This window comes from Lemur catta, chromosome 7 (assembly GCF_020740605.2).
Source record: "Lemur catta isolate mLemCat1 chromosome 7, mLemCat1.pri, whole genome shotgun sequence".
NCBI lineage: Eukaryota > Metazoa > Chordata > Mammalia > Primates > Lemuridae > Lemur > Lemur catta.
In genome coordinates, this window is record NC_059134.1 from 49758121 (window position 1) to 49783650 (window position 25530).

The 25530-nt window shown below is 35.3% G+C and overlaps 2 long non-coding RNA genes across 3 annotated transcripts in view; both read right to left on the reverse strand.

Annotated features, from left to right (window-relative positions):
- Positions 1-2320: 2320 nt before the first annotated feature.
- Positions 2321-4812, reverse strand: LOC123641642. Its single transcript, XR_006736323.1, has 3 exons — positions 4703-4812; positions 4094-4155; positions 2321-2481 (listed from the first exon to the last, which is right to left on the reverse strand). It is a non-coding gene; the product is annotated as an uncharacterized LOC123641642 (long non-coding RNA).
- A 219-nt stretch (positions 4813-5031) lies between these two features.
- LOC123642276 overlaps positions 5032-25530 on the reverse strand; it is a 40172-nt gene continuing 19673 nt past the window's right edge. For both annotated transcript variants that reach the window (XR_006736423.1, XR_006736424.1), the window contains exons 4-6: positions 15858-16174; positions 7137-7259; positions 5032-5280 (exon numbers count right to left, since the gene is read on the reverse strand). This is a non-coding gene — a long non-coding RNA (uncharacterized LOC123642276). The remainder of the gene's footprint in view (positions 5281-7136; positions 7260-15857; positions 16175-25530) is intronic.

Below are 25530 nucleotides of genomic sequence, written 5' to 3' on the forward strand. Positions count from 1 at the left end.
TTACCCTAGGGGTTGGAGGAGCTATGTAGGGACCCCACTCAAATCTCTAAGAAAGGTATCTCACAACAGTTACACCCAGCCGAGAGCCTAATAGCTCCCCTCTGAATCTTCTGCACTTCAGAACAGCTTTAGAATACACTGTTTGGGACACAGAGGGAAAAATATATGTATTTCATTTTGTTGTTCGTTTGTTTGTTTTTAAACTTGTAGGATCTGTTCCCAGGTTGGGAATGATGCTCTAAAACCACACAAAGCATTCAAATAGTTCTACCATGGTGCTGCAGCATAACATAATTAAATGTAATTTTTTTCATTGAGTAGAAATAGTAACCTAAATATAGGCTTTAAAAAGTATTAATAACATAAGATTTGCTTTTCCATTGTCCTCCGTTGGCTACTAGGCACTTAAGAAATAATTTGTTGTTTCCAGAAGAAATTGCTCTTAAGAAATAAATTGCTTTTCATTTGTCCCATATAAAGTAACATTTCGATTTTTTCTTTTGTTTAGGTTTTTTAGCAGTTTTATTGACATAGAATTGGTATATTCTATGAATATACCAATATAACAATGAACTGCACATAAACGGTGCAGCAAGTTAAGTTTTGACTTAAGTATTTTTCATTTCTTTTTAGCAGGATATCACATATGATTGAGAAGTAAAACCTAGGAGAAACTTGTCTTCTTTCGTTTGAAGCTAAGAAATATTGTTGAATAGGTATTTATAATCTCAGTAATTTCATACCATTGTTAGTGCTGGTATTTAGGTATAATAGACACAGTTAAAATTAAATAACTTTCAAAGTTTCTGTTTTCTAGAGGGAAATGGCCAGGGTAAAATAGTTCCCTAGTAGTTTTCCTTGTAATTTTAAAGGTGAATTTCATCACTAAACTTTGAGTTACAGAAAATAGCTGCCTTTTATTGTCTTTCACATCCTTTTAACAACAAAGTGCAGTTCTAAAAATAAATGAAAGTTTTCAAAGCTCCTATTTGGCTTCTATTGTATCTCTCATAGGCTATACGCAGAGCAAACAATTAATATATTTTAGCATACAAATCAACAAACCTATGTACCCACAAAAGACGTGGAAAACTCAAGGGACTAGTGATCTTATTGAAATCATATGCTCTAATACAACAAGAATATCTTTAAATACTCAGGACAGGACCCAAACTAGATAATCAGTATTTTTAAATATACATATAAATGCATGAAACTTTTCCCCTGGGTTTTCAGTGCCAGTTCTTTCATGAGAATATGCAACTGAAGCACTTTCCCCCAGCATTAACCCCTGGTTATCTGGCTATCTCTATGCTAGGTGCAATCGTGAACAGCATAGACTCTTGGCTCAGCCTTTGTGAAATTTATAATTCAATCGTAATCTCATGCAGTAACATGAAAAAGTACTAAATTTAACCAGAAAACCATGGGTATCCCAGAACTATTTTCAGTAATCAAATCCATTGATTTTTGTGTTTCTGCAGAATACGAAGCCTTTCCATTGTTTTTGAGGAAAATTACTCTTCCCTTGATTCACAGAGTGCTTACAAGAGGAGTTCATTCCTCCTCCCCCCCCAAAAAATAGCCTCTATTCTAGGCAATCAAATATTCTACTGATGTAAATTTTTAATGTCATCAGAAAGACAGAAATGTTTATAGTAAACACAGAAAGTAGAAAGGAAATAAGGGAATAAGAATTAAAAAGCAATCCCTGGCCGGGCGCAGTGGCTCACGCCTGTAATCCTAGCACTCTGGGAGGCCGAGGCGGGTGGATCGCTCGAGGTCAGGAGTTCGAGACCAGCCTGAGCAAGAGTGAGACCCCCGTCTCTACTAAAAATAGAAAGAAATTATCTGGCCAACGAAAATATATATAGGAAAAATTAGCTGGGCATGGTGGCGCATGCCTGTAGTCCCAGCTACTCGGGAGGCTGAGGCAGTAGGATTGCTTAAGCCCAGGAGTTTGAGGTTGCTCTGAGCTAGGCTGACGCCACGGCACTCACTCTAGCCAGGGCAACAAAGTGACACTCTGTCTCAAAAAAAAAAAGCAATCCCTTTAAAAGCGAAGTTGTCTAGCAATGCCAGTAGGTAGAATATGTACTCTTCCCATGCCTTTTTCAATGAACATATATATAAATACAATGTGTAGAGCTTTTTATTTTTGATATTTACAAAAATGTAATACATATGTGTGCATACATATTTCATAACTTGCTTTTTAAACTCAAGGTATTGTAGACATCCTTTCATGAACAGTCCTAATGCTATATAATTCAAAGCATTTGTTTTTAAAATTTGTATCTTAGAAAGATAGCTAGGACAAGAATGAAGCCATTCTCCCATTGTCTCTCAAGGAGGCTCTGAAATTGGCATATAGTAGATATTCAATGAATATCTGTTGACTGATTCAGACCTTGATTTTAATTCCACCTTGCCTGTTCGCTGTTGTATTCTACCAGTTTGAATAGGCAAATGCATGAGAACCTAGGGCAGAGATTAGACTTGATGTTATAGAGTTTCAAGACACATTATCAGGGAAGGAGCCTGGCTGAGGAGTCAAATGGTGTGATCACCATGTTCCAAAAACTAGTTCACAGTTTTAAGGCTTAGAAATTATATTTTGCCAGCAATCTTTTCACTTGTTTACTGAAAAATATGATTTAATGAACAACATTTCTTAATTTTAAGTTTTGCTCTTATATATTTATGTTAATCATTTGGCATTCTCTTCCAAATATGGATGAAACAAGCAAAATAACATGAAGAAAATGAATACTACAGAAAACATCCAAAATATGATTTTATAACTAAGTTTGTATATAATATGTATTATTATATATTATTCTCTCGAGTCTCTCTCCAGAGAAAGCCTAAACTGATAGAAAACTTCCAAAATATGATTTCATAACAAATTTTATTTATATAATATATATTATACTATATTATTCTCTGGATTATGCATGTATATGTAGATAGATATGTAGAGAGAGAGATAGTGAAAGAGAAATTTTCTGGGGGAAAAAAGTTGTTTCTATTCATTTGTTCATTCATCATGACCCATGCTCTCAAGGAACTCATATTCAGCTGGGTGAGATAAGAAATTAAACCAACAATTACTGCATGCTGTAATGAATCATAATAGCAATATAGACTGAGAGCATGAAAGAGGCATCTAAATCAGACTGGGGATGGTCTGGGAAGCCTTCCCTGAAGAGTTGACAAGTTGGCAAGTTTCAATGGAGTGAATAAAAGTAACTAGATAAAGAGAGAAAAGGGAACTTCAGGCAAAAAAAAATAGAAGTGGATCTAGGTTTTGTGGGGCCCAAAGTATATACAATTTGGAAAACCTTCTTTATGAAAAGGAAGACAAAATTACAAATATAAAATTATATGGCCCATGTAAGTGAGGTTTCATTAGTTTCCCTGTATATCTGCCTATTCAAAGAGACCTGTTCAAAGAAAGAAATATTAATAGATCTCTCAAAGATTCAGAGATCTACTATTATTTCAAAACAGGTCAAAAGATGTACGTAGGAGAATGGATGAGATGAGCCAATCACTGATGACCTCTTTTGAACTTTATATTACGGGCAATGGGAATCCACTGAAAGATTTTTATGGGGGAGTGGCCAGATTTTTGTATCAAAAAGATAATTCTAGCAATGGCAGGTTTAATAAAAACTAAATTACATTTCATTTTCTTTAAAAATACTCAAGGTTGTCTTCTTTGTGTGCTTAAGTAAAATATGATGTTGCTTAATCAAGGATAGCAATGTAGTGGAAGTTTCATGGTGAAAAAGCAGATATACTATACATAATATGTGATTTTATTATTATGGGGATTTTTAAGGTTGTTGAGTTTATTTTACATGGCTGTCATGGTTTGTCTAGTTTTGTTGTTTGTTCTTTTGGTTTGTAAAATGTGTTATTTTGACAAATATATTTGGTATAAAGTTTACTCTTAAAAATTATATGAATTAGTTTTAACTGCATCATATTCTAAAATTCATTTCCCAAATTGTTTGGTGGTTAAAATTCTTCTGAGTCAAAATAAAAGTCTTCATTCTTGTCACTTTAATCATTTTCTGGTACTTACTTTTGCTTGAAAGGCCCGATTCATCTACCTTCTTCCAGAATTGTCCTGTGCCAGGAAATAACCTAGGCCAAAACAAGAATAAAGCCTGTTATCTCAGATAAGTGACTTAAACTGAAGGGATGTATACATTATTGCATGGAGAAACCATAATTCAGAATAGTGGTTTAAATCATGGAGTCTGATGTAATGGTTTTACTCTATGTAGCAGCTTCTTAGCCCCACGACTGTAAGAAAGTTATTATTATTATTTTTTTCTTTTTTTTAGAGATGGGGTCTTGCTCTGTCACCCAAGCTGGAGTACAGTGGCACTGTTGTAGCTCCATGCAGCCTCGAACTCCTAGGCTCAAGCAATCCTGCCACCTCAGCCTCCCAAGTGGCTGGGACTACAGGCATGCACCACCATGCCCAGCTAATTTTAAAATTTTTTTTTAGAGACAGAGTCTTGCTATGTTGCTCAGGCTGGTCTCCAACTCTTGGTCTCAACTGATCCTGTCACCTCAGCCTCCTTAGTAGCTGGTATTACAGAATGAGCCATCCCAGCTTTAAGAAAGTTATCTAACTTCTGTCAGCTTCTGTTTTCTCACATGTAAACAGGAAATAATGACTCACCTTATAAGGTTATCAGAAAGATGGAATGAGATGACATAAACCATTCTGGACTTTACCATGCATGGTATATTTGACCCAGCAATTCCACTTCTAACATAAGACAGATTTACTCAAACATGTGGAAAATAAAGTGCATATAAGGTTATTGATTTCAGTACGATTTCTAGCAGTACCAAATTGAAAATAACATCTATGCAATAGAACAGCAGTTCTCAAACTTTTTAATCAAAGCATCGTGTTACACTTAAAAATTAATGAGGACCCCAAAATCTTTAGTTTATATGGGTTACATACATCAATGTTTATTATTTTGGAAATTAGAACTTAGATATTATAAAACCATTTATTCATTTAAAAATAATAATGAACCCTTTACATGTTGATATATAACACCAAATAACACTTTTCTTGAAAAATAGCTGTATTTTCCAAAATACAAAAAAAAAATCAGTTTACATTTTTGCAAATTTCTTTAATATCTGGCTTAATAGAAGACAGAAAGATTCTCAGGTCTGCTTCTGCATTCACTCTGTTGCAATAACACAGGTCATGTAGCCTCTGGAAAACTCCGTTGTACTCTAGTGAAAGAGAATGAAAAAGGAAAATAATGTATCAGGGTTATTATGAAAATAATTTTGACTGTAAGACCCCCTGTCACTTTGAAAACTAATGCATTGGAATATTGTGTGCCTTTTTAAAAGAATGAGAAGCTCTTTATGTGCTGATGTAGAACAATCTTTAAGATACATTTAGTGAAAAAAAATAAAAGGTACAGAACCCTTTAAATAGAATACCAGCACTACATTAACTAAAAAACAAATTCAGAGAAAAAGAATATATACATATAAATATGTATTTGTATGTACGTGTAATATCACTAGAAGAATATACCAAAAAACCTGGGAACTCATTTTCTCTGGACTGGGCAACAAGGAAACAGGGCAAGAAGAAACCTTTTCAGTTCATTCTCTTTTTGGTGTTTTGAACTTTCTACCTTATGAAAGTATTAACAAATCAAAAAATTAACTTGTTTTTAAAGAAAGATATTATATATATATAAATATGCATATTTATATATATAAAATATACACACACACATGCCTGGGAGATGCTCAATTAATATAGTGGGTTTCTAATCTGAGATAAAACCATTATTTAAAAAGTTTTTTTAACAATAGGAAAAATGAGGGCCCGGCGTGGTGGCTCACACCTGTAATCCTAGCACTCTGGGAGGCCGAGGCGAGAGGATCACTTGAGGTCAGGCGTTCAAGACCAGCCTGAGCAAAAGCAAAACCTCATCTCTACTAAAAAAAAAAAAAAAATAGCAAAAATTAGCGGAGCGCGGTGGTGAGTGCCTGTAGTCCCAGCGACTCAGGAGGCTGAGGCAGGAGGATTGGTTAAGCTCAGGAGTTTGAGGTTGCAGTGAGCTATGATGATGCCACTGCACTCTACCTGGGGTGACAAAGAAAGACTCTGTGCCCCCCCAAAAATGAAATAAAATAAAAAAAGGAAAAATGTAAAACAATTGGAAATCTTTTATTCTGAGTGCATACACTCTTATTAAACTGCCTTGGAATTAAATGCACAAAATCCAAACATCCTGATTATTGCAGTTATTTTAAATCTTTTATTAGAATGATCATAACAATTGTGGAGATAGCCAAACAGTAATCTAAAAATAATGTCCAATCCAATCAGGGGGTAAATAGATTAGCTACCTAATCAATCAAGTGAAGAAAGCTAAAGGTGAATTACAAAATTTCATAGAGCCAAATCAGCATGAAAAATGTTTTAAAAAATGTTTAATAAAATCTTTTTTTTTTTTTTTTTGAAACAGAGTGTCACTTTGTTGCCCTGGCTAGAGTGAGTGCCGTGGCGTCAGCCTAGCTCACAGCAACCTCAAACTCCTGGGCTTAAGCAATCCTACTGCCTCAGCCTCCCGAGTAGCTGGGACTACAGGCATGCGCCACCATGCCCAGCTAATTGTTTTTATATATATTTTAGTTGTCCAGATAATTTCTTTCTTTTAGTAGAGACGAGGTCTCGCTCTTGCTCAGGCTGGTCTCGAACTCCTGATCTCGAGCGATCCACCTGCCTCGGCCTCCCAGAGTGCTAGGATTACAGGCATGAGCCACCTCTCCCGACCTAATAAAATCTTTTTTAAGATGTTTAATACTAACCACTGGTTTTAAAGATTTTATTGCCAATCAATCAACTTTAAACTCTCAGGAGCTTATAGCAACAAATATTTATTTCCCCTCTCATGGTTCTGTGGATTGGCTGTGGCTCTTCTGGGCTTGGCTCCAGGCTCCTAATTAGGTTCAAGCCTGCTCTGCATATTTCCTCATTCTCCTCAGACCAGTGGCTACCTGGGACATGTTCTTCTCATCAAGGGTCATTAGAGTCCAAGAAAGTAAGCAGAAACATAAGATACCTCTTGAGGTCTTGGCCTGGAACTGGCATGCTTGTCACTTTGGCTCACATCTCATCGACCAAAACAAGTTACAAAGCCAAGCACATCATTAGTTGGGAGAATGGGAGGTGTCCTCCATTTACCCTAGTGGAATACACTAAAGAGTTATATGGTCAGGACATAGATGTAGAATTCTAATACAGAAGGTAATGAAGCCTTGGGGCCAGTGTGTCAATCTGTCACATCATTTTATGATAAAAGAGCTAAATGTGGTCCTTAATGACTCAAGAACAATGACTGTGGGTATACGCTGCCCAAGACAAAAAATGTCTGGTCCATAAAAAACCTCATTCTGATGAGCTGGTAACCCCAGTTTCCTTAGACTGATAAATATAGAGACAATGAAGTAAATCAAACCCACACAGGAATAATCTGTACATATTTTGTATTTAAAGTAGTATTTGAAGGAGAATGGAGCAAGATAGTGGCTGCAGTAGGGGTTTGTGGCCAGGGAGAGCTGCCACCTTGCTCTGTCCCCAGGCTGGTTCCCCAGCCTTTCAGCCTTGAGCCGAGTATGTCAGCTCAAGGTGCCTTTGCCAGCATGTACTGAGTCATCATGGAAGATGGGAAGATCCAGCAGCAGGATTTTTGCTAAGTGTGTAGCAGAGCATAAAATTGAAGGCTGGACTAGAAGGTAAAGACAGGGTCTTGTGGTGCTTAGGTTTCAACATGCTGCTAGAAGAGTTCTCCGTCTGTTGTACACAAAATCTATCTTTCCTTCAAGACATTTGACACCAAAGATAAAGTGAAACTAATTAAAGATGCAACCTATCCCTAACCAGCTCAACTGCTGGCTGGATCAAAGTGATCATCTCCTTATCCTAGATGCCTGACAGAAAAAAGAGGGTGTCCTGGGGGCAGGAGAGGGGGTTGTCAAATTATGTACTCAAGTCTTTAGTTTTTGTTTGGTTGGTCTGTTTTGTTTTGTTTTGAGATGGGGTCTCTCACTATGTTGCCCAGGTTGGACTCCAACTCTGGGCTCAAGTGATTTTCCTGCCTCAGCCTCCCAAGTAGGTGGGAACATAGGCACACGTTAAATCTATATATTTTTTTAAAACAATGTCTGGCAGGCATGAATTAAAATTTAAAAACATGAGAAGCAGCAGACAATTTGACCCAAAACCAAGAAAATAAAGGTCAATAGAAGATGACCCAGATGTTAGATTAACATACATGGATATTAATAAACTATTATAAATATGTTCAAGAAATTTGAGAAAATATGAACTAATAAATGGAAAGATAAAGAATTTCAACAGAGAAATGAATCTCTAAAACAAGAAAAAAGAACCAAATGGAAATCTCAGAAATAAAAGAAAGAAATCTAAAGCTAAAAATGTAACTCAGTAAACTGCCCATTACTTCCAAGTCACCTTCAGGAGATGTGTGAGACAGTTTGACACAACTCCTAGAGACTTGAGAAACACATTGACCTTGTTAGCAACCCATTAATGTTCTAGCTCTTAAGTGAATCATTTCCTCTAAGGATTTGTTTCACTTTCCTTCTGTTGGTGCATATTTTACCTTTTGCCAAAAGTCTGTGAATGTACCTTATTTTGGATACATGATCTCCTTTACACCTTCACCACCTAGAATGTTTCAGAGATATTTCTATATAACAAAAAGGCAAATACAGATATTTATTTTTAAAATTGCTTTTATGTTTACAGATTAACCCAGAAAAATTAGCTGCCCTGTGATCTCTGAGGAGACAGAGTTTTCATATGCTTGTATTTATTCACTTCATTTTAAATCAAACAAAAATTCTGTTTGCAAGTTTCCATGGTCTTATTTGTAGCATTCTTGAAATGTTTTTACTCTTCCTGTTACAAATCAAAGGCCTCAACAACCAAAGTCTGTAAGAACTTGCTACCTCTGAATCAGAATTGTAACAACATGCCTCGGATAATCTACTTTATGTCTTTTATGAGATGCTCAAAGAACTCCTGTTGTATTTGAGATGGGTGGTATTATTTAAATAAATTAAGTATTGCATCTATTTAGTCATGTCATTCTTAAGAAGTACTACTGTAATTTTAGAGAATTTAGCATTTTAGAGAATCTGACACTTAACCTTACAATTCCCAATTTAAAATGTGTAATTGAGTAATTGGATTTTAGATTTATAAAATAATTTTATTGTTTATAAATAGTATTGCAATATTTAACAGAACTTAAAAACTTAGAAAGGTTTTGCTTATGATGTCAAGCATTTAAAGTGCTTGAAAGAAAATAAAATGTATTGAATTTATAAGTGCAAACTAAAGGTTTAAAGCAACCCAATTAACTAAATTAAAAATAGATTTGTTTGATAAATGTTTATTCAAGTCGAGTTGATTGAACATTAAGGTAATTTTTAATATTTTGTAAGTATATAAATATATAGAAAAATTGATTTCATTTTAACTCAAAGTCATAATGAAAATTGTCATCTTAATATATTGAATGTTAATTTTTAAAAACTCATAAAAACTTTGCTATGTATAAAAGCAACTCTAGGACAGTTTAAAAATTCACATTAACAAAGTTTTTTGTTGAATCAGGTTAGGTAATACAAATTCAAGGTATCTCTGATTATTTGAAATGAATATATCAATCTTTTATTTAAATATAAAATAATCAGCCTGTTAGAAACCTTGGCATGCATTCTTGACAGTCTGATATAGTCTTCACTTGAAATTGCCAAAGAACTTAGAGGCTAAGCTGTGTAGTGTGAGTTCCTATTTGTCTACTCTGCAGCCAGAGCCATTATTCTAAACATCTGCTGCAAAAACTAAACTTCTCCACAGCTTCTGATTGTCTCCAGGTTCAAGTCCCAAATCCTACATCGTACCACCCAGACTGGCCCTTGCCTACCCCTTAAGTCTCAGGAAGCCAGTCTTCCCTGGTTCTCTATATTCCAGCCACATAAGTCTTTTAGCCTCACCCAAGCTCCAAGCCTCTTCCTTTGTTAGGGCTTTAGTAGTGCCATTCCCTCTGCTTGGACTGTTTAACATTTTTAATTTTTAAATGTATATCCTATTTGATTTCATATAGGATTTGAGACATATTTCTACAAGTGAGTAACTGTTAGCCAAATAATTACTAGCATCTTTTGGTAACTTGTTAAGAAAATCAAGGCTTTTGGAGTCAGATAAACCAAGATTAGAGTTCCACATTTTACTTTTTAATTTACGTGTTAACCTTAGTTGTTAACCATGTGATTTTGGCAAGTTATTAACATCTTTAAGCATTGTTTTTTCTTATATTTAAAACAAGCAAAAAAGAAAAAAAAACCACCCAATATCGTAAGTTATTTAAGGATTAAACGTGATGATATATTTAGAAAAGAAAAAGAAACTTAGTGTAGTACCTGGCAAGTAGTAAGAGCCCAATAAGTTGTTATTATCATTACTGTAGTGTTAGAACAATGACAATCATATTCATGTCCTATAGTACTAAGTACAGTAACTGGGATCTAGAAAATGCTCAAATGTTATTGAATAACCTAATCTGCACAGTTATTGTAGAGACAAAATGACAGAATGTGTATAAAAGTATTTCAAAAACTAGAAAATACTGGGGAAACATGCTGTTACCTGTCCCCTACCAACTAGACTAAGCCTCCCTTTTTTCAGAGAACAGTTGGCTAGATGTGTATCCTCTTCCTGTTCTCCTCTAAAATCAATATTTTGAGGCATTATTTATTTATTTTTCTTTCTTTTGTTTCTTCTTTTTTGTTTTTTTTTTTCCCCTCCCTGCCCCCTCAAGGCATTTTTAAACTTCACTCTGTGAAACTGCCATTTCTCTGCCTATTCTGCTTGCAGCTATCCCATTTAGCTGTCAGGAGCAACTGCCTTCAATATGGAATCTTACTGCCAATCATCCTCAATCAAGCTCCACTAGCCCAGGGTGTTCCTGCCACAGGCAGTTCTATTGAGGCCAGAAGTATAGAAGTTTTGGTCTGGACATTTTGAAACACTCCAATTTTCAAATATTCAGACATTTTAAACTGAGTTTTGTGAATTGGTATATTCTTTTTTATGTAAATTTATTATCAATTTATTCATTCCTTGCTCAGATTTTTATTGAGTACCTGTTATGAGATAAATACTATCATAATATTGAACAAGATAGACACAATCCTTGTCCTCATGGAGCAATCTCTAGATGTGATTTAATTTTTATGCTTTTGCAAGACTTTCCATATAAATAAATTTACAAGCTGGAAAAAAATTTTCCAGATTTTTCATGTAAAAAATATGATCACTTTAGCTGGAAAGAAGCAAAAAAGATTACAACTTTCCCAATAGTCCTCTCAGAAAGAGGAAGAGGAAGAAGAAAGAGAATTTTACTTTAAAACCAGGCACTTCACTTATATTCTCTAATTAAATCATAACAACTTGTGAAGAAAATGTTCTTATCTCCATTTTAAGAAGAACTGAGACTCAGGCCAATAGTCTTGCCAAACTCTACCACTAACAAATGCCATTACTAAAATTAGAACTCCGTATTTCCTGGTTTCCCAAGCCAAGCTCTTCTCCAAACCCATTCTACCCCAAATCAAGCAACCAACTATTAAGCCAAATAAGTACTACTGAATATTACATGTTATGGGTGGAATATAAAAGAATATGGTTCTTAAACTCAAGGGGCTTAAATCTGGTTGTGACACAAAAATAACATGAAATAAGCTAAGTGACTTCAAGCAGAATAAGAGTTCCTAGGAAATATATATAATGTGGGCTTCAGTAGTTCAAGACAGTCTCATAGAAAATATATAAACTGCCCTAAACACTCCCAGACAACTGTATTTCCCATACCACTAAGTGATATCTCTGATCACATTGTATTCAATTAGTTTTCTTGCCTTTTTCCCCTCCAAGAATGTGAGCTCCATGAGGTCAGGAACTCTGTTCACGTATCATTAACTTTTGTGTCCCCATAATTTATTGCAATGCCTACCTCATAATAGATAGTAGGAGTTTGAGAAAAGTTGTACTAAAGTGAGATGTCTCTTTTCTCAGCATGGGAGCACGATTTATGATTAACAAGAGAACAGCATTCTGGGTGGGGGCAGTCATAGGGGCAAAGGTGAGGAAGTAATATTAAATGTGGTGCGTGTGGTAGGGGAAGTCTTGATGGAGCAGAGGTAGAAGTCTGAAAAACTGCAGGCTATAGCTGTTCCAGTGTTGATGGGTGCACCTGAGCTGGAAAGGAAGCCCTCCCAGTCCAGAAAGCAAACCTGAGATTATAGGTTCCATAAAGGAAATGGGAAGAGGTAGTCACAACCATCATGAAAACAGAAGCAGTAGGAGCAGTGGAGAAACCTGCAAAATGCCTATGGTCTCCCAGCTACAACACGGATCCTCTGCGTATATAGCCAGCCCAGAGGAATCAGATGGTGGCAATCACCCCATCAGTGCTGCTAGACTACATTCCAGGGCTGAGTTGATGATCCCATCTTTCCATTTGATCCTAAGTATAGCTCTGGGTGAGGCCCAAGAAAACATCCCTGAGTGCTAAGGGTAGCCAATTAGAAGGCATCTCCTTCACTGTAATCTTCCCCTTGCCCCTTTATCCACTTTTCCCACTAAATCATGACTCTCCCCATTGACTGAATTGCTAAGTTCTTTAGCCTATTAGAGCAAATCAAGGTGAGATGCAAATGACCAATACAAAATAAAATGAGTGTTCTACTGTTTCTCACCATACTAAGTGGCCTAATTTTGAGAGGCTGAGGGGAGGAGTTTTCCACGTGTTGGAGCCATTTAGCCCAAATTTCAAGCACAAAGAGACCTCATATTTTTTTGGCTGCTATTTAGTGTGGAATTTTCCAGAGGTAGGGAAAGGCCTTGTCATCAATATTAATCCTAAATAAAACATGTGAATCCCTATGATGAGCTATATCAGAGGGTAGAAGACTGATTCAAGATAAGGGGCCTCACAATTTGAAAGCTGACCCAGCTTCATGGAGGTTCTTTCAAGGTCTAAGAATAAAGACCTAAACTATAGCATAGTTATCTTTGTGGCAAGAGAACTGGGAGGAAAATTTTCTGGGGATTATTGCTGTTTTATTATAAAAAGGATAAATTCTCTGCTTGGGCAGTTTTAAGTTTGCTCTTGCGTAACAGTTTAGTTTACAAAAAGAGCTTTGGCCCATAATTGTTCACTTGATCTTCACAACAGCCCTGAGAGGCATTGTATTCCAGTTTATAGATGAGAGATTAGATTTTCAAAGAGGCTAAGGTCACTGGGGAGGAAGTTCCAGGATTGGGACCAGAATTCAGGTTGTCCTTCTCTTAGTTCAGCATCATTTTGTTTTGGTTTGTTTCTTTCCTCACTAAACATGCAACCTGAAAGTGTCTTTATAGTTTTCATTTCCCACTAGCAGATTCAAATCACATCCTCAGATCTGTAATCTTGCTAATAACTCAGCAAACATATACTGAATCTGACCATGAACCAGGCATCAAGATAGGTCCTGAGAACACAGAGATAAATAAGTCAAATACCCTCAAAGTCCCAGATTTTAGTCAAGGAGGCAAACATATAAACAATTAATTGCAAGGCAGTATGGTTAAGTGCTATAATTGAACTACAAATTGGATATAGAGTTGAATAAAGAAAGAAAAACTGTACTTGTAGTGATTGGGGCATAGACTCCCAGAGAAGGTGATGATTAAGTGAAAACTTTAGAGATATATAGAAGTATGACTCGTGGACAAGGGAGAAAAGCCATTCTTGGCAGAATTAACAGCTCATGCAAAGGCATGGAAGTGGGAAACAGTATAATGACTTCAGTGTTTCATTGTACACTAATGAGTACAAGAGTTACACTTCCTGGTACAGCTCTTTCAATCAGCAGGGCCCACTCCTGCAGTTTGTAGTTCCAAGCCCCATTCGTTCATTTAGTAAATATTTATTGAGCCCCTCCTATATGGTGAACTCCATTCTAGGGGCTGCCCTTAAAGAGCCTAGTGGGAGGAAACAGGCAATTAAAAAATAATACATTAGGGGATGATAAGGGTTATGTAAATAGGTAGGCACTACCACATAGAATATCACTAGATCACTTCTGGAAATATTTAGGATTAGTTTGACTACACATAACAGAAAAATGCAATATAATAGAAGGACAATATACAGTTTATTGCTCATGTTAAAGAAATCTTTTGTTTGTTTGTTTGTTTTTTAAGAGACAGAGTCTTGCTCTATTGCCTAGGCTGGAGTGCGGGGGCACAATCATAGCTCACTGCAGCCTTGAACTCCTGGGCTCAAGCTATCCTCCCACCTTAGCTTCCCAAGAAGCTGGGACTACAGGTGTGCACCACCAAGCCTGGCTAATTTTTTATTTTTATTTTTATTTTTTGTAGAGATGAAATCTTGCTACGTTGCCCAGGCTGGTCTACAACTCCTGGCCTCAAGAGATATTCCTACCTTGGCCTCCCAAAGCACTGTGAGCCACTACACTCAGTCAAGAAGTCTTGAGATAGGCAGTTATGGCAAGTTATCAAGTTATCAGAGACCTAGGCCCCTTCTAACTCTCTTTTTCACCATCTTTAGAGTGTGGCTTTAATCCTCATCTTCCAAGATAGATGCTCGAACTCCAGGAATCGTATCATCATCTAGACAGCAGTATGGAGGAACAGAGAAGGGTAGACCCGCTTTCTTTAAAAGAAATGTAAGAATTATATATTATTTCTACTTACTTGTAGCCCTACCTAGCTACAAGGGAAACTTGAACAATAGGTTTCTTTGTTTGTTTTAAAGCTGGGTAGCAATGGGCTCAGCTAAAAATGAGCATTGTTTCCAAAGAAGGGGAAAATTAATATTAGGAAGTATAGTAGTCAAGATCCCAACAGGAAACAGTTGGTACACTCAAAATTAAGGAAGATTTATTTCCAAACGGACAATTAAAAGGATGTGGATCATTGTCATACAATGTTTAATAAACTTAGTATAATAACTTGGGCCCAGTAGTGGCTGTGTTGTTACTAACCCAAGACCCAAAAGGCAAGGGGAGTGAAGGGTTTCAGAACCCAGGAGGAGAGAAAGATGTGTTGATTTGGTTGCCCGAGGGTCTGTGACCTTGGTTGAGGGACTCATACAGACAGAAGTGGCTCTGCAGGGAGGAAGCCAAGGGAATACATACCCTGACCTCCTTGCTTGCTCTCCCTCTACTTTCTGGCTGGGTCTTTCATTTATCTAAACTAACTGGAACCAGAAGGCACTGAAGCCCTGGGCATGGGGTGGAGGAAAAGAATGAAGAGTGGATCTGGAGGACAAACGGGAAATATCCAGGACAAGAAGCAAAGCATAATCTCAGACACAGGGACAGGTCTGAAAACACCAGATTCCCCCTTTCCATCTTGCATTTTGCATCTAGTCTTATTTCTCTCTCACAAATCTTCCTCTGTACTCCTTCTTTCATGATCCTATGCCTTCTCCCTGGCTGTTCCTAACTGTGCTATTTTGACTCTTCCTGATTTGGGTTCTACCTTTCCAACAGGCTGGTCCACTTCACTGGATCACTTCCAACCTCCTGGTCTAGCACTAAACCCTCCCTTACTCAGAAACTATCCTCATGGGATGTGCTCCCACTTCAATATACTTCTATCCTGGGAATGGGATAGTCCAAACTTCATGGAAATTCACAAAATCTTAAGTACAGAGAGTTCATGAATAATGATGAAAATTTACCTTAAGGATCAGCACTCTTCAAACATGGATGATTTCAGAATTTTAGTTACCATTTTTGCATTTACCATTTTATTACTAATCTTCTATTAATTGTAGTGTGCTGCTGGTCCCCTTGGCTATAGTTTAATCCCAAGTGTTAGCTAATAATTTAAAAAAATCGTAAATACTTCCTCAAGCTTAACAATCATTGTCTTGATTTTCCCTGCTGAAGATACTGATGATGAATTCAATAAGTAAACTGTGGGAACAGGGCAGTCAACGAGGCACAATATCTGATTATCAGATAAGCATCAATGCATATGGGGCAACTACAAATCCTAGAAGAAAAAGAGAAAAATGTTAGATATTAAGGAAGCATCAAGCATTTCTGAGAGTTTCCTCTTTTGTGGTTGGTTTTTGTGAACAGTCAGTCACTACAACTTCTACCACCAAAATTATTCATTTTCCCCCAAAACAATAAAATGATTTAAAAATTTTTAACAAATTCTAAGATAATTATTCTATTTCTATAGAGAAACTACCATCAAAACTTCAGTATTTATGTATTTAGACCAGAATTAATAAGATTAGTTTTCATACAGTCCCGACCACTTTATATGTGACTTCAGGCAAGTTACTTCAACTCCTAAGCCTCAATTTCCTCATCTGTAAATTAGGGATAAAACATCTACCTCAGTGAAGGTTGTAAGGATTAACTGAAATAAAGTTTGTAAAACTGTTATCATGATGCTTAACATTTAGTAGGCACTCAAGAAATGTCTGGGGCTTTCCCCCCATCCTTCATGAAAATATCATTTGATGTAAAAATCTGTACTTAACAACACATCCACTTCCTATCAGGTCTAGATAGATAGACTTTGGGGTCCTAGAAAAAATTATTGGTAAACAATATTTTTAAGTTAAAAATTTCCCCCAGACTTTCCTTCTATTTACTAGCATAGTACTTGAAAGGTAATAGATGTTCAAGAAGTTTTTGATGAATGAATAAATGCATACATGGACAATTAATGGAATTCTTTCTTCTTTGAAGCTCTGTATTATATTATTTGTGTTTCTCTCTTTTTATTTAATAAACTTTAGTTTTTTAAAGCAGTTTTAGGTTCATAGAAAATTGAGCAGAAGGTACAGAGATTTCCCATATACTCCCAGCCTCCACACATGCACAGCCTCCCCCATTATCAAAATCCTTCACCAGAGTAGTACATTTGTTACAACTGATGAACCTACATCATAATCATGCAAAGTCCACAGTATAAATTAGGGTTTACTCTTGGTGTTGTACAGTTTATGAGTTTAGACAAATATAAAATGACGTGTATCCACCAATACCGCTATAGTACCATACAAAATAGTTTCACTGCCCTAAAAATTCTCTGTGCTCTGCCTATGTATCCCACACTCCCCCCAACCCCTGGCGACCACTGATCTTTTTACTATTTCTATGGTTTTGCCTTTTCCAGAATGTCATATAGTTGGAATCACACAGTACGTAGTCTTTTCAGACTGGCTTCTTTCACTTCATAACACGAATGTAAGTTTTTTCAATATCTTCTTGTGGCTTTTGATGGCTCATTTCTTTTAGTGCTGAATCATATTCCACTGTCTGGATGTACCACAGTTTATCCATGCACCTGTTGAAGAACATCTTGGTTACTTCCAAGTTTTGGCAATTATGAACAAAGCTGCTATAAACATCGATGTGTAGGTTTTTCTGTGGACATAAGTTTTCAACTCCTTTGGGTTGAAATATGAAGGAGTTTGATTGCTGGATTGTAGAGTATGTTTAGTTTTATAAGAAACTGCCAAACCATGTTCCAAAGTGACTGTGCAATTTTGCATTCCCATCAGCAAAGAATGAGAATACCTGTTAGTCCACATTCTTGCCAGAATTTGGTGTTTTCAGTGTTCTGGGTTTTGGCCATTCTAATAAGTGTATAGTGGAATCTCATTGTTGTTTTAATTTGCATTTCCCTGATAACATATGATTGGAGCATCTTTTCATATGTATTGGGTTTTTTGGACACATATTGTTTTACATCTTATTTTTTGCATTTTTGTATTAAATACTTGCCTTATCCTTGCTAGGAATTTCACCCTATAACCTCCTCCTATATAAGGATACTTCAATCTATTTTTTTTTCTTTTTCTTTAACTTCCAAAGGTTGAAGACTTCAATCTATTATGTAGTGTTAGAAAGCATTTGTCCAAATTTTTCCAGGAGAGTTTCAATTTCATTCTTTGCCATAAAAGTAACAATACTTATTTTTCTACTGCTATAAAACTTTTCACATACATTCCCAAATAAAATAGTGGTAACAGTAGTAATATTAGAAAACTGTATAAGATATGTCTCAATTTTTTATTCAGATGGCTTCCATAGGTATATTGGGCCAAAGTATCTAAAAATAAGGTAAAAAATTCAAATGACAATAAACAAATAAGGAATGTAAAGCTAGATTACCTTATACAGCAAGGTAACTCATCAGTAACTTGACATTTTGCAATCAACTTATATTGAATGATACCCTCCATAGGTGCTTTACACAATGTGGCTACATGTTAACCATGGTCGTCTCTAGAGCACTGGTTCATCTGGCATGCTGATTAAAATGTAGATCTCTGGGCTCGCCCCAGATATTTTGATGCAGTTGGTTTAGAATAAAACCTTGGAATATATATTTTAAAAGAGTATCCCAAATATAAAGAACTTCTCTTTGGTAACTCTTTTTTTTTTTTTTGTGACAGAGTCTCACTCTTCTGCCCTGGCTAGAGTGCCATGGCATCAGCCTAGCTCACAGCAACCTCAAACTCCTGGGCTTAAGCAATCCTTCTGCCTCAGCCTCCTGAGTAGCTGGGACTACAGGCATGCACCACCATGCCTGGCTAATTTTTTCTATATATTTTTAGTTGTCCAGATAATTTCTTTCTATTTTTTTAGTAGAGACGGGATCTCGCTCTTGCTCAGGCTGGTCCCACTCCTGACCTTGAGCGATCCTACTGCCTCGGCCTCCCAGAGTGCTAGGATTACAGGCGTGAGCCACCACGCCCGGCCCTCTTTGGTAACTTTTAAAAATTATTTTGCATTATAGCTTTGTTTTGCTTTCTAATTTTCTATATTGACCATGTACAGTATTTTTTTTGAAAAGGAAAAGAAAAACCAATATTTTATTTTTATTAAAAATAAATCTTCCAGACTATGTTCTGGAAGAATAGTTTTTGCCTATGCTCTAGCATAGAGTTTAGAGGTTTAATTGACTTACTCCCTTAGGTGCTGGAGCAAATTTAGAGTTACCTCTTAAGAATAATCTGTAGCCCTGTTTGGGTTTTGATCTATCCCCTTCCAGATTAATCCCAACCAATTGACAGGTTCGACATTATTTTTTGAAAATTGCAAGCCAAGATCAAGACTCAAGCCCCAATGGGTCATTCCACTATTAACCTACAAGCATTAAATGACTAAGGTAGATCTGAACTAGATGAAATAGGGGAAAAGTAGAGGGGTTAAGGGCCTTGAATAAATGAAACAAATAATACATAAATGTGTATAAATTTATGTTTTCCAAAATATTTGTTTAGAAATTATGATTTAACTTTTTAATTACAAAAAAGTATATATATATATGATATATGTAGTTACATTTATATATCAATGAACACTCATTAAATACTATTTGGAGAATAACAAAAAGAAGAAAATAATTAGTTGCCCAGAGACTACAAACCGAAAACAACCACTGTTACTATTTCAGTTATTCTATCAATTTTTAAATAATATACATAAAATCATACTAACATTTATTTTATTTTTTTCCACTATTACTTCTTTTTTTCCAGCTTTATGAAGGTACAACTGACAAATAAAAATTTATATATTTATGTTGTATAATGTGGCATATGTAGTTTTGGTATATGTATACAAATTGTGAAATGATTACCACAGTCAAGCTAATCTATCTTCTCACATTGTTACCATTTTTTGAGTGTGGTGAGAACATTTAAGATACATTCTCTTAGCAAATTTCATGTATACAATACAGTATTATTAACTATAGTCACCACGCTGTACTTATTCATCCAGAATTTATCTATCCTACATAACTGAAATTTTGTACACTTTGATGAACATTTCCCCATTTCTGTCATCTCCAGCCCATGGCAACCACCATTCTCATCCTGCTTCTATGAGTTCAAACTTTTTAGACTCTACATACAAGTGAGATTGTGTAGAATTTGTCTTTCTATTCCCTGCTTATTTCACTTAGCATTCTGTCCTCCAGGATATTTCATACTCTTGCACATGACAGGATTTCCTTCATTTTAAGGGATGAATAATATTGCAGTATAGATACCACATTTTCTTCATCCATTCATCCATTGATGGACACTTAGGTTGATTCCATGTATTGGCTATTGGGAATAATACTGCAATGAACATGGGAGTACAGATATCTCTTCAACACACTGATATCATTTACTTTGAATATATACCCAGAAGTGGAATTGCTGGATCGTATGGTAGTTCTATTTTTAATTTTTTGAGGAAACTTCATGCTGTTTTTGGTAATGGCTATACCAATTTATATTTCCACCAACAGTGTACAAGGGTTCTCTTTTCTTCACATCCTCACAAACACTGTTTGTTATCTTTTGTCTTTTTGATAGTAGCCATTCTAACAGGTGTGAGGTGATATTCCATTGTGGTTTTAATTTAATTGCATTTCCCTGATGATTAGTGATGCTGAGCATTTTCATATACCTGTTAGCCATTCATATGTCTTCTTTTGAGTAATGTCTATTCAGATCCTTTGCCCATTTTTACTTGGGTTATTTATTTTCTTGTTACTGAATTGTTTGATTGTTTTATATATTTTAGATATTAACCCTTTATCAGATATATAGTTTGCAAATATTTTCTGCCATTCCATAGGTTGTCTCTTCACTCTTTTGATTGTTTACTTTGCTGAGGAGAATCTTTATAGTTTGATAAATTGTATTTGTCTATTTTTGCTTTGGTTGCTTGTGTATATGTGGTCGTATCCAAAAAATGATTGCCCAGACCAACATCAACAGGATTTCACCCTATGTTTTCTTCTAGTAGTTTTACAGTTTCTGGTATGACATTAAAGTTTTTAATCCATTTTGAGTTGATTTTGTATATGGTATAAGATAAAGATTCAAATTCATGCTTCTGCATATGGATATCTGGTTTTCCCAACACCGTTTACTGAAGAAACTGTCCTTTTCTCATTGTATGTTCTTGGCACCTTTGTTGAAGACCAATTCACTGTAAATGTCTGGGCTTATTTCTGGGCTTTCTATTCTGTTCAATTGGTCTATATGTCTGTTTTTGTACCAGTATCAGGCTGTTTTGATTAGCTTTGTAGTATATTTTGAAATCAGGTAGTGTGATGCCTTCAACTTTGTCCTTCTTGCTCAAGATTGCTTTACCTATTCAGAGTCTTTTGTGGTTCCATATAAATTTTAAGATTTTTTTTTCTATTTCTGTGAAAAATGCTAGTAGAATTTTGATAGGAATTGCATTGACTCTGTAGATCACTTTAGGTAGTATGGACATGTTAGCAATATAAATTCTTCCAATCCATAAAAATAAGTTATCTTTTATTTGTGTCTTCTTAAATTTTATTCATAAATGTTTAATTGTTCTCAGTGTACAGATCTTTCACCTTACTGGTTAAATTTATTTATAAGTATTTTTATGCTATTGTAAATGGGATTGTTTTATTTTCTTTTTCAGATTGTTTATTGTTAGTGTATAGAAACATAACTGACTTTTGTATGTTGATTTTGTATGCTGCAAGTTTATTGAATTCATTTATTTGTGCTAACAGTTTTCTTTTTTGTGAAGTCTTTAGGATTTTCTATGCATAAAGTCATGTCATAAGCAAACAGAAATGTCTCATGTCTTTATTTCCTGTTGGGATTACTTTTACTCATTTTTCTTGACTAATTGCTCTGGCTAGGACTTCCATTACTACATTAAATAAAAGTGGCAAGGGTGAACATCCTTGTCTTGTTCCTGATTTCAGAGAAAAAGCTTTCAGCTTTTCACCATTGAGTACAATGTTAGCTGTGTGCTTGTCACATATGTTGCTCATTAGGTTGAGGTATTAATACATTCCTTCTATATCTAATTTGTTGAGAATTTTTCGTATGAAATGATGTGGAATTTTTTCAAATGCTTTTTCTGCATCTATTCAGATGATCATTCTTCATTCTGTTAATGAAGTATATAACATTTATAGATCTGCGCAGGTTGAAACATCCTTGGATCCAGGGATAAATCCCACTTGATCATGGTGTGTAATCTTTTAAAGTGCTGTTGAATTTGGTTTGCTATTACTTTTTTAAGGATTTTTCCAACCATATTTATTGGGGATATTGGCCTGAAATTTCCTTTTATTGTAGTGTCCTTGCCTGGTTTTGGTATCAGGGTAATTCTAGTCTTATAAAATGAGTGTGGAAGTGTTCCCTTCTCTTCAACTTTTTGGAAGAGTTTGAGAAAGAGTAGCATTGATTATTCTTTAAGTATTTGGTGGAATTCACCAGTAAAGCTGTCAGGTCCTGGGCTTTTCTTTGGTAGCTTTTCTTTAAATTACTAACTCAATCTCCTTAGTTATTGTTCTGTTCAGATTTTCTATTTCTTCATGATTAAGAGTTGGTAGGTTGTATGCTTCAAGGAATTTATCCATTTCTTCTAGGTTCATAGTAGTCTTTTATGATCCTTTGTATTTCTGTAATATGAATTGTAATGATTCTTCTTTTATTTGTAATTTTATTTGAGTCTTCTCTCTTTTTCCCTTCATTTAGCTAAAAGTTTGTCTATTTTGTTCATCTTTCCAAAAAACCAACTTTTAGGGTTTTTTTCTACTCTCCATTTTGTTTATTTCTGCTCTGATCTTTATAATTTCCTTCCTTCTGTTAACTCTGGGCTAAGTTTATTCCTCTCTTTCTAGTTTCCTTGTAGTATAAATTTAGATTTTTTAGATATCTCTTTTTTAAAACTATAAGAATTTATCACTATAAATATTCCTCAGAATTGCTTTTGCTGTATCACATAAGTTTTGGTATGTTGTTTTCCAATTCCATTATCTCAGGATATTTTTTGATTTTTCCTTTGATTTTTTTCTTTGACCCATTGGCTGTTTGGGAGTGTATTGTTTAATTTTCACATACTCGTGAATTTGCCAATTTTCTTCCTGTTATTGATGTCTATTTTCAAATCATTATGGTCAAAAAAGATACTTGATATGATTTTAATATTCTTGTCCTTTGTGTGCTTGAGAAAAAAATGTATATTCTGTTGCTGTTGGATGGAATGTTCTGTATGTCTGTTAGGTCTATTTGGTCTATAGTGCTGCTCAAGTCCATTGTTTCCTTATTGATTTTTTCTGCCTAGGTGGTCTGCCCATTGTTGAAAGTGGACTATTGAAGACCTGTACTATTATTGTATTGCTGTATATTTCTCCCTTCATTTCTATTATTATTTGCTTCACATATTTTGGGGCTCCAAGGATGGGTGCATATATATTTATAATTGTTATAGCCTCTTGAGGAAATGATTCTTGTATCATTGTATAATGACCCTCTTTGTCTCTTATGACAGCTTTTCACTTAAAGTCATGCCTGCTCTCTTTTGGTTGCCATTTGCATGAAATGTCTTTTTCCATACCTTCATTTTCAGCTTATGTGTGTCCTTACAGCCAAAGTCAGTGTCCTTACAGCCAAAGTCAGTGTCCTATAGGAAGCATATAGTTGGATCTTATTTTTTAACCCATTCAGCCACTCTAGGTCTTTTCATTGGAGAATTTAATCCATTTACATTTAAAGTAATTATTGGTAGATAAGAAATTATTATTGCCATTTTGTTCATTGTTTCCTGACTCTTCTGTTGTTCCTGTCTTCATCTCTTGTTGTCTTCGTGATGTGATGAATTTTTATGATGGTATGCTCTGATTCTTTTCTCTTTCTCTTTTGTGTATCTACTATAGGCCTTTTCTTTGTGGTCACCATGAGGCTTACATGAAACACCTTATAATTAAAACCATCTATTTTAAGCTGACAACAACTTAACTTTGACCATATACAAAAACTCTTAATTCTTGTGAAAGTATTTTTGCATGTGGATAGTTATTTAAATTGATGTTTCTTCAAAGGGAAAGGTGCTGAAAAACTCCTATTCTGCCATCTTGCTGACATCACTCCCAAATCCATATCATATTTTAAGCATTCTTCTGTGGTCTTACTAAAAAATTATTATTTACACTCTAAGACAATAATTCTTGAACTTTTCGCCATCAAAGACTTTTTTGTTTTTGTGCACATTTGCCATCATGGATCCCAAATTTTGAAAAATGTTATCAACCAAACTATATTAATTCATAATAATTATTTATTTTCTTATTTTTTTAATAGTCAACAACATCTGTGACTGCCCATCAGAGTTGATCTGTCACACAGTTTTTATCACCACAGCCCCAAAGTTAACTTGTGAGTTAGCCTGTATTAACTCAAGGTCCCACTTGAGGTTGAAAATCATTTTGAAGTCTCCTTTACCACATTACAGATCCCTTAAGTATCCAGGAACCCCACATTATGAGTAAGTCTTAAGAAGAAAGGATTTGCTAAGCCAAGGTAAATTTATCCTGAACCCCCCTGTCAAAATTATTTCTAAATCCAAGTAGATGATATCTAGGTAAATGAGAGTTCAGAATCCATTTGTTCTTATGCTATGAGCTTGATCTTCACCTCAGAACTAGAAAACTTACTCAGTAAAAACATGCCTTGCGGTAGAATTATTCCAGGTTTATTTTTGGATAGCAAGTAGGTTTAAATTTTTTAATTTAAAAATATAAATTTGTGGAACTTCTAGGTACTTGTTTACTTCAAGAAAAGTCAATGTCCATAATGATCTCAGTAAGAAACATCAACATTGGAGGTATTAACCATATTCCTAGTCACATTCTCAAAAGCCCTTATGAGGCACTCACAGTAAAACCTACTCAGCAGGATGAGATGTTAATAATATTGAAACAGGGTTAAATATAATTAAAGTACAGGGCTTTTACAATTCATCTGTTTTTAGCAGTCTAAATCTTCAAAGTGTTTTGGTATCATTAATTTTGATGAACAGAGCCATAGACTGGCTGGAACAAAATGTTTTCTGCTCGTTATCATGTCCTCAAATCAGAGCTACTAACTTGGTGTCCTGAAGACTTGCTCTAAATGTTCCTTTTTAAAGAGAAACTGTTATTGCCAGAGTTACCCTTTATTGTTGATTGAGAACATAGAGTGCTTCCAAATGTTTCTAAAGATAGAGTCACACTCCTTCACAGCATACCTGAGTTCACAAAAAAGTTACAACTCTAAGTCTACAGGTGAGATGCTTTAGGCCAGTGGTCATAAAGGGAAGATTTTTAGCACAACCTTATAGATATGGCCATCTCTAAGGAGTAGGATAATGGAAACATCATCAGCTTTGGTCAGTTCAAAATTCAAATCCTATGACTTCCTAGCTTGGCTGACCTTGAGAAACTTGAGCAATTTATGAAGCCCAGTTTTCCCTCCATCAGTATAAATTGGGTCTACAAATGATACTTATTCATAAGGTAGTTGTGAGAATTAAGTGAGGAAACAAATATAAAAGAGGCTTTGG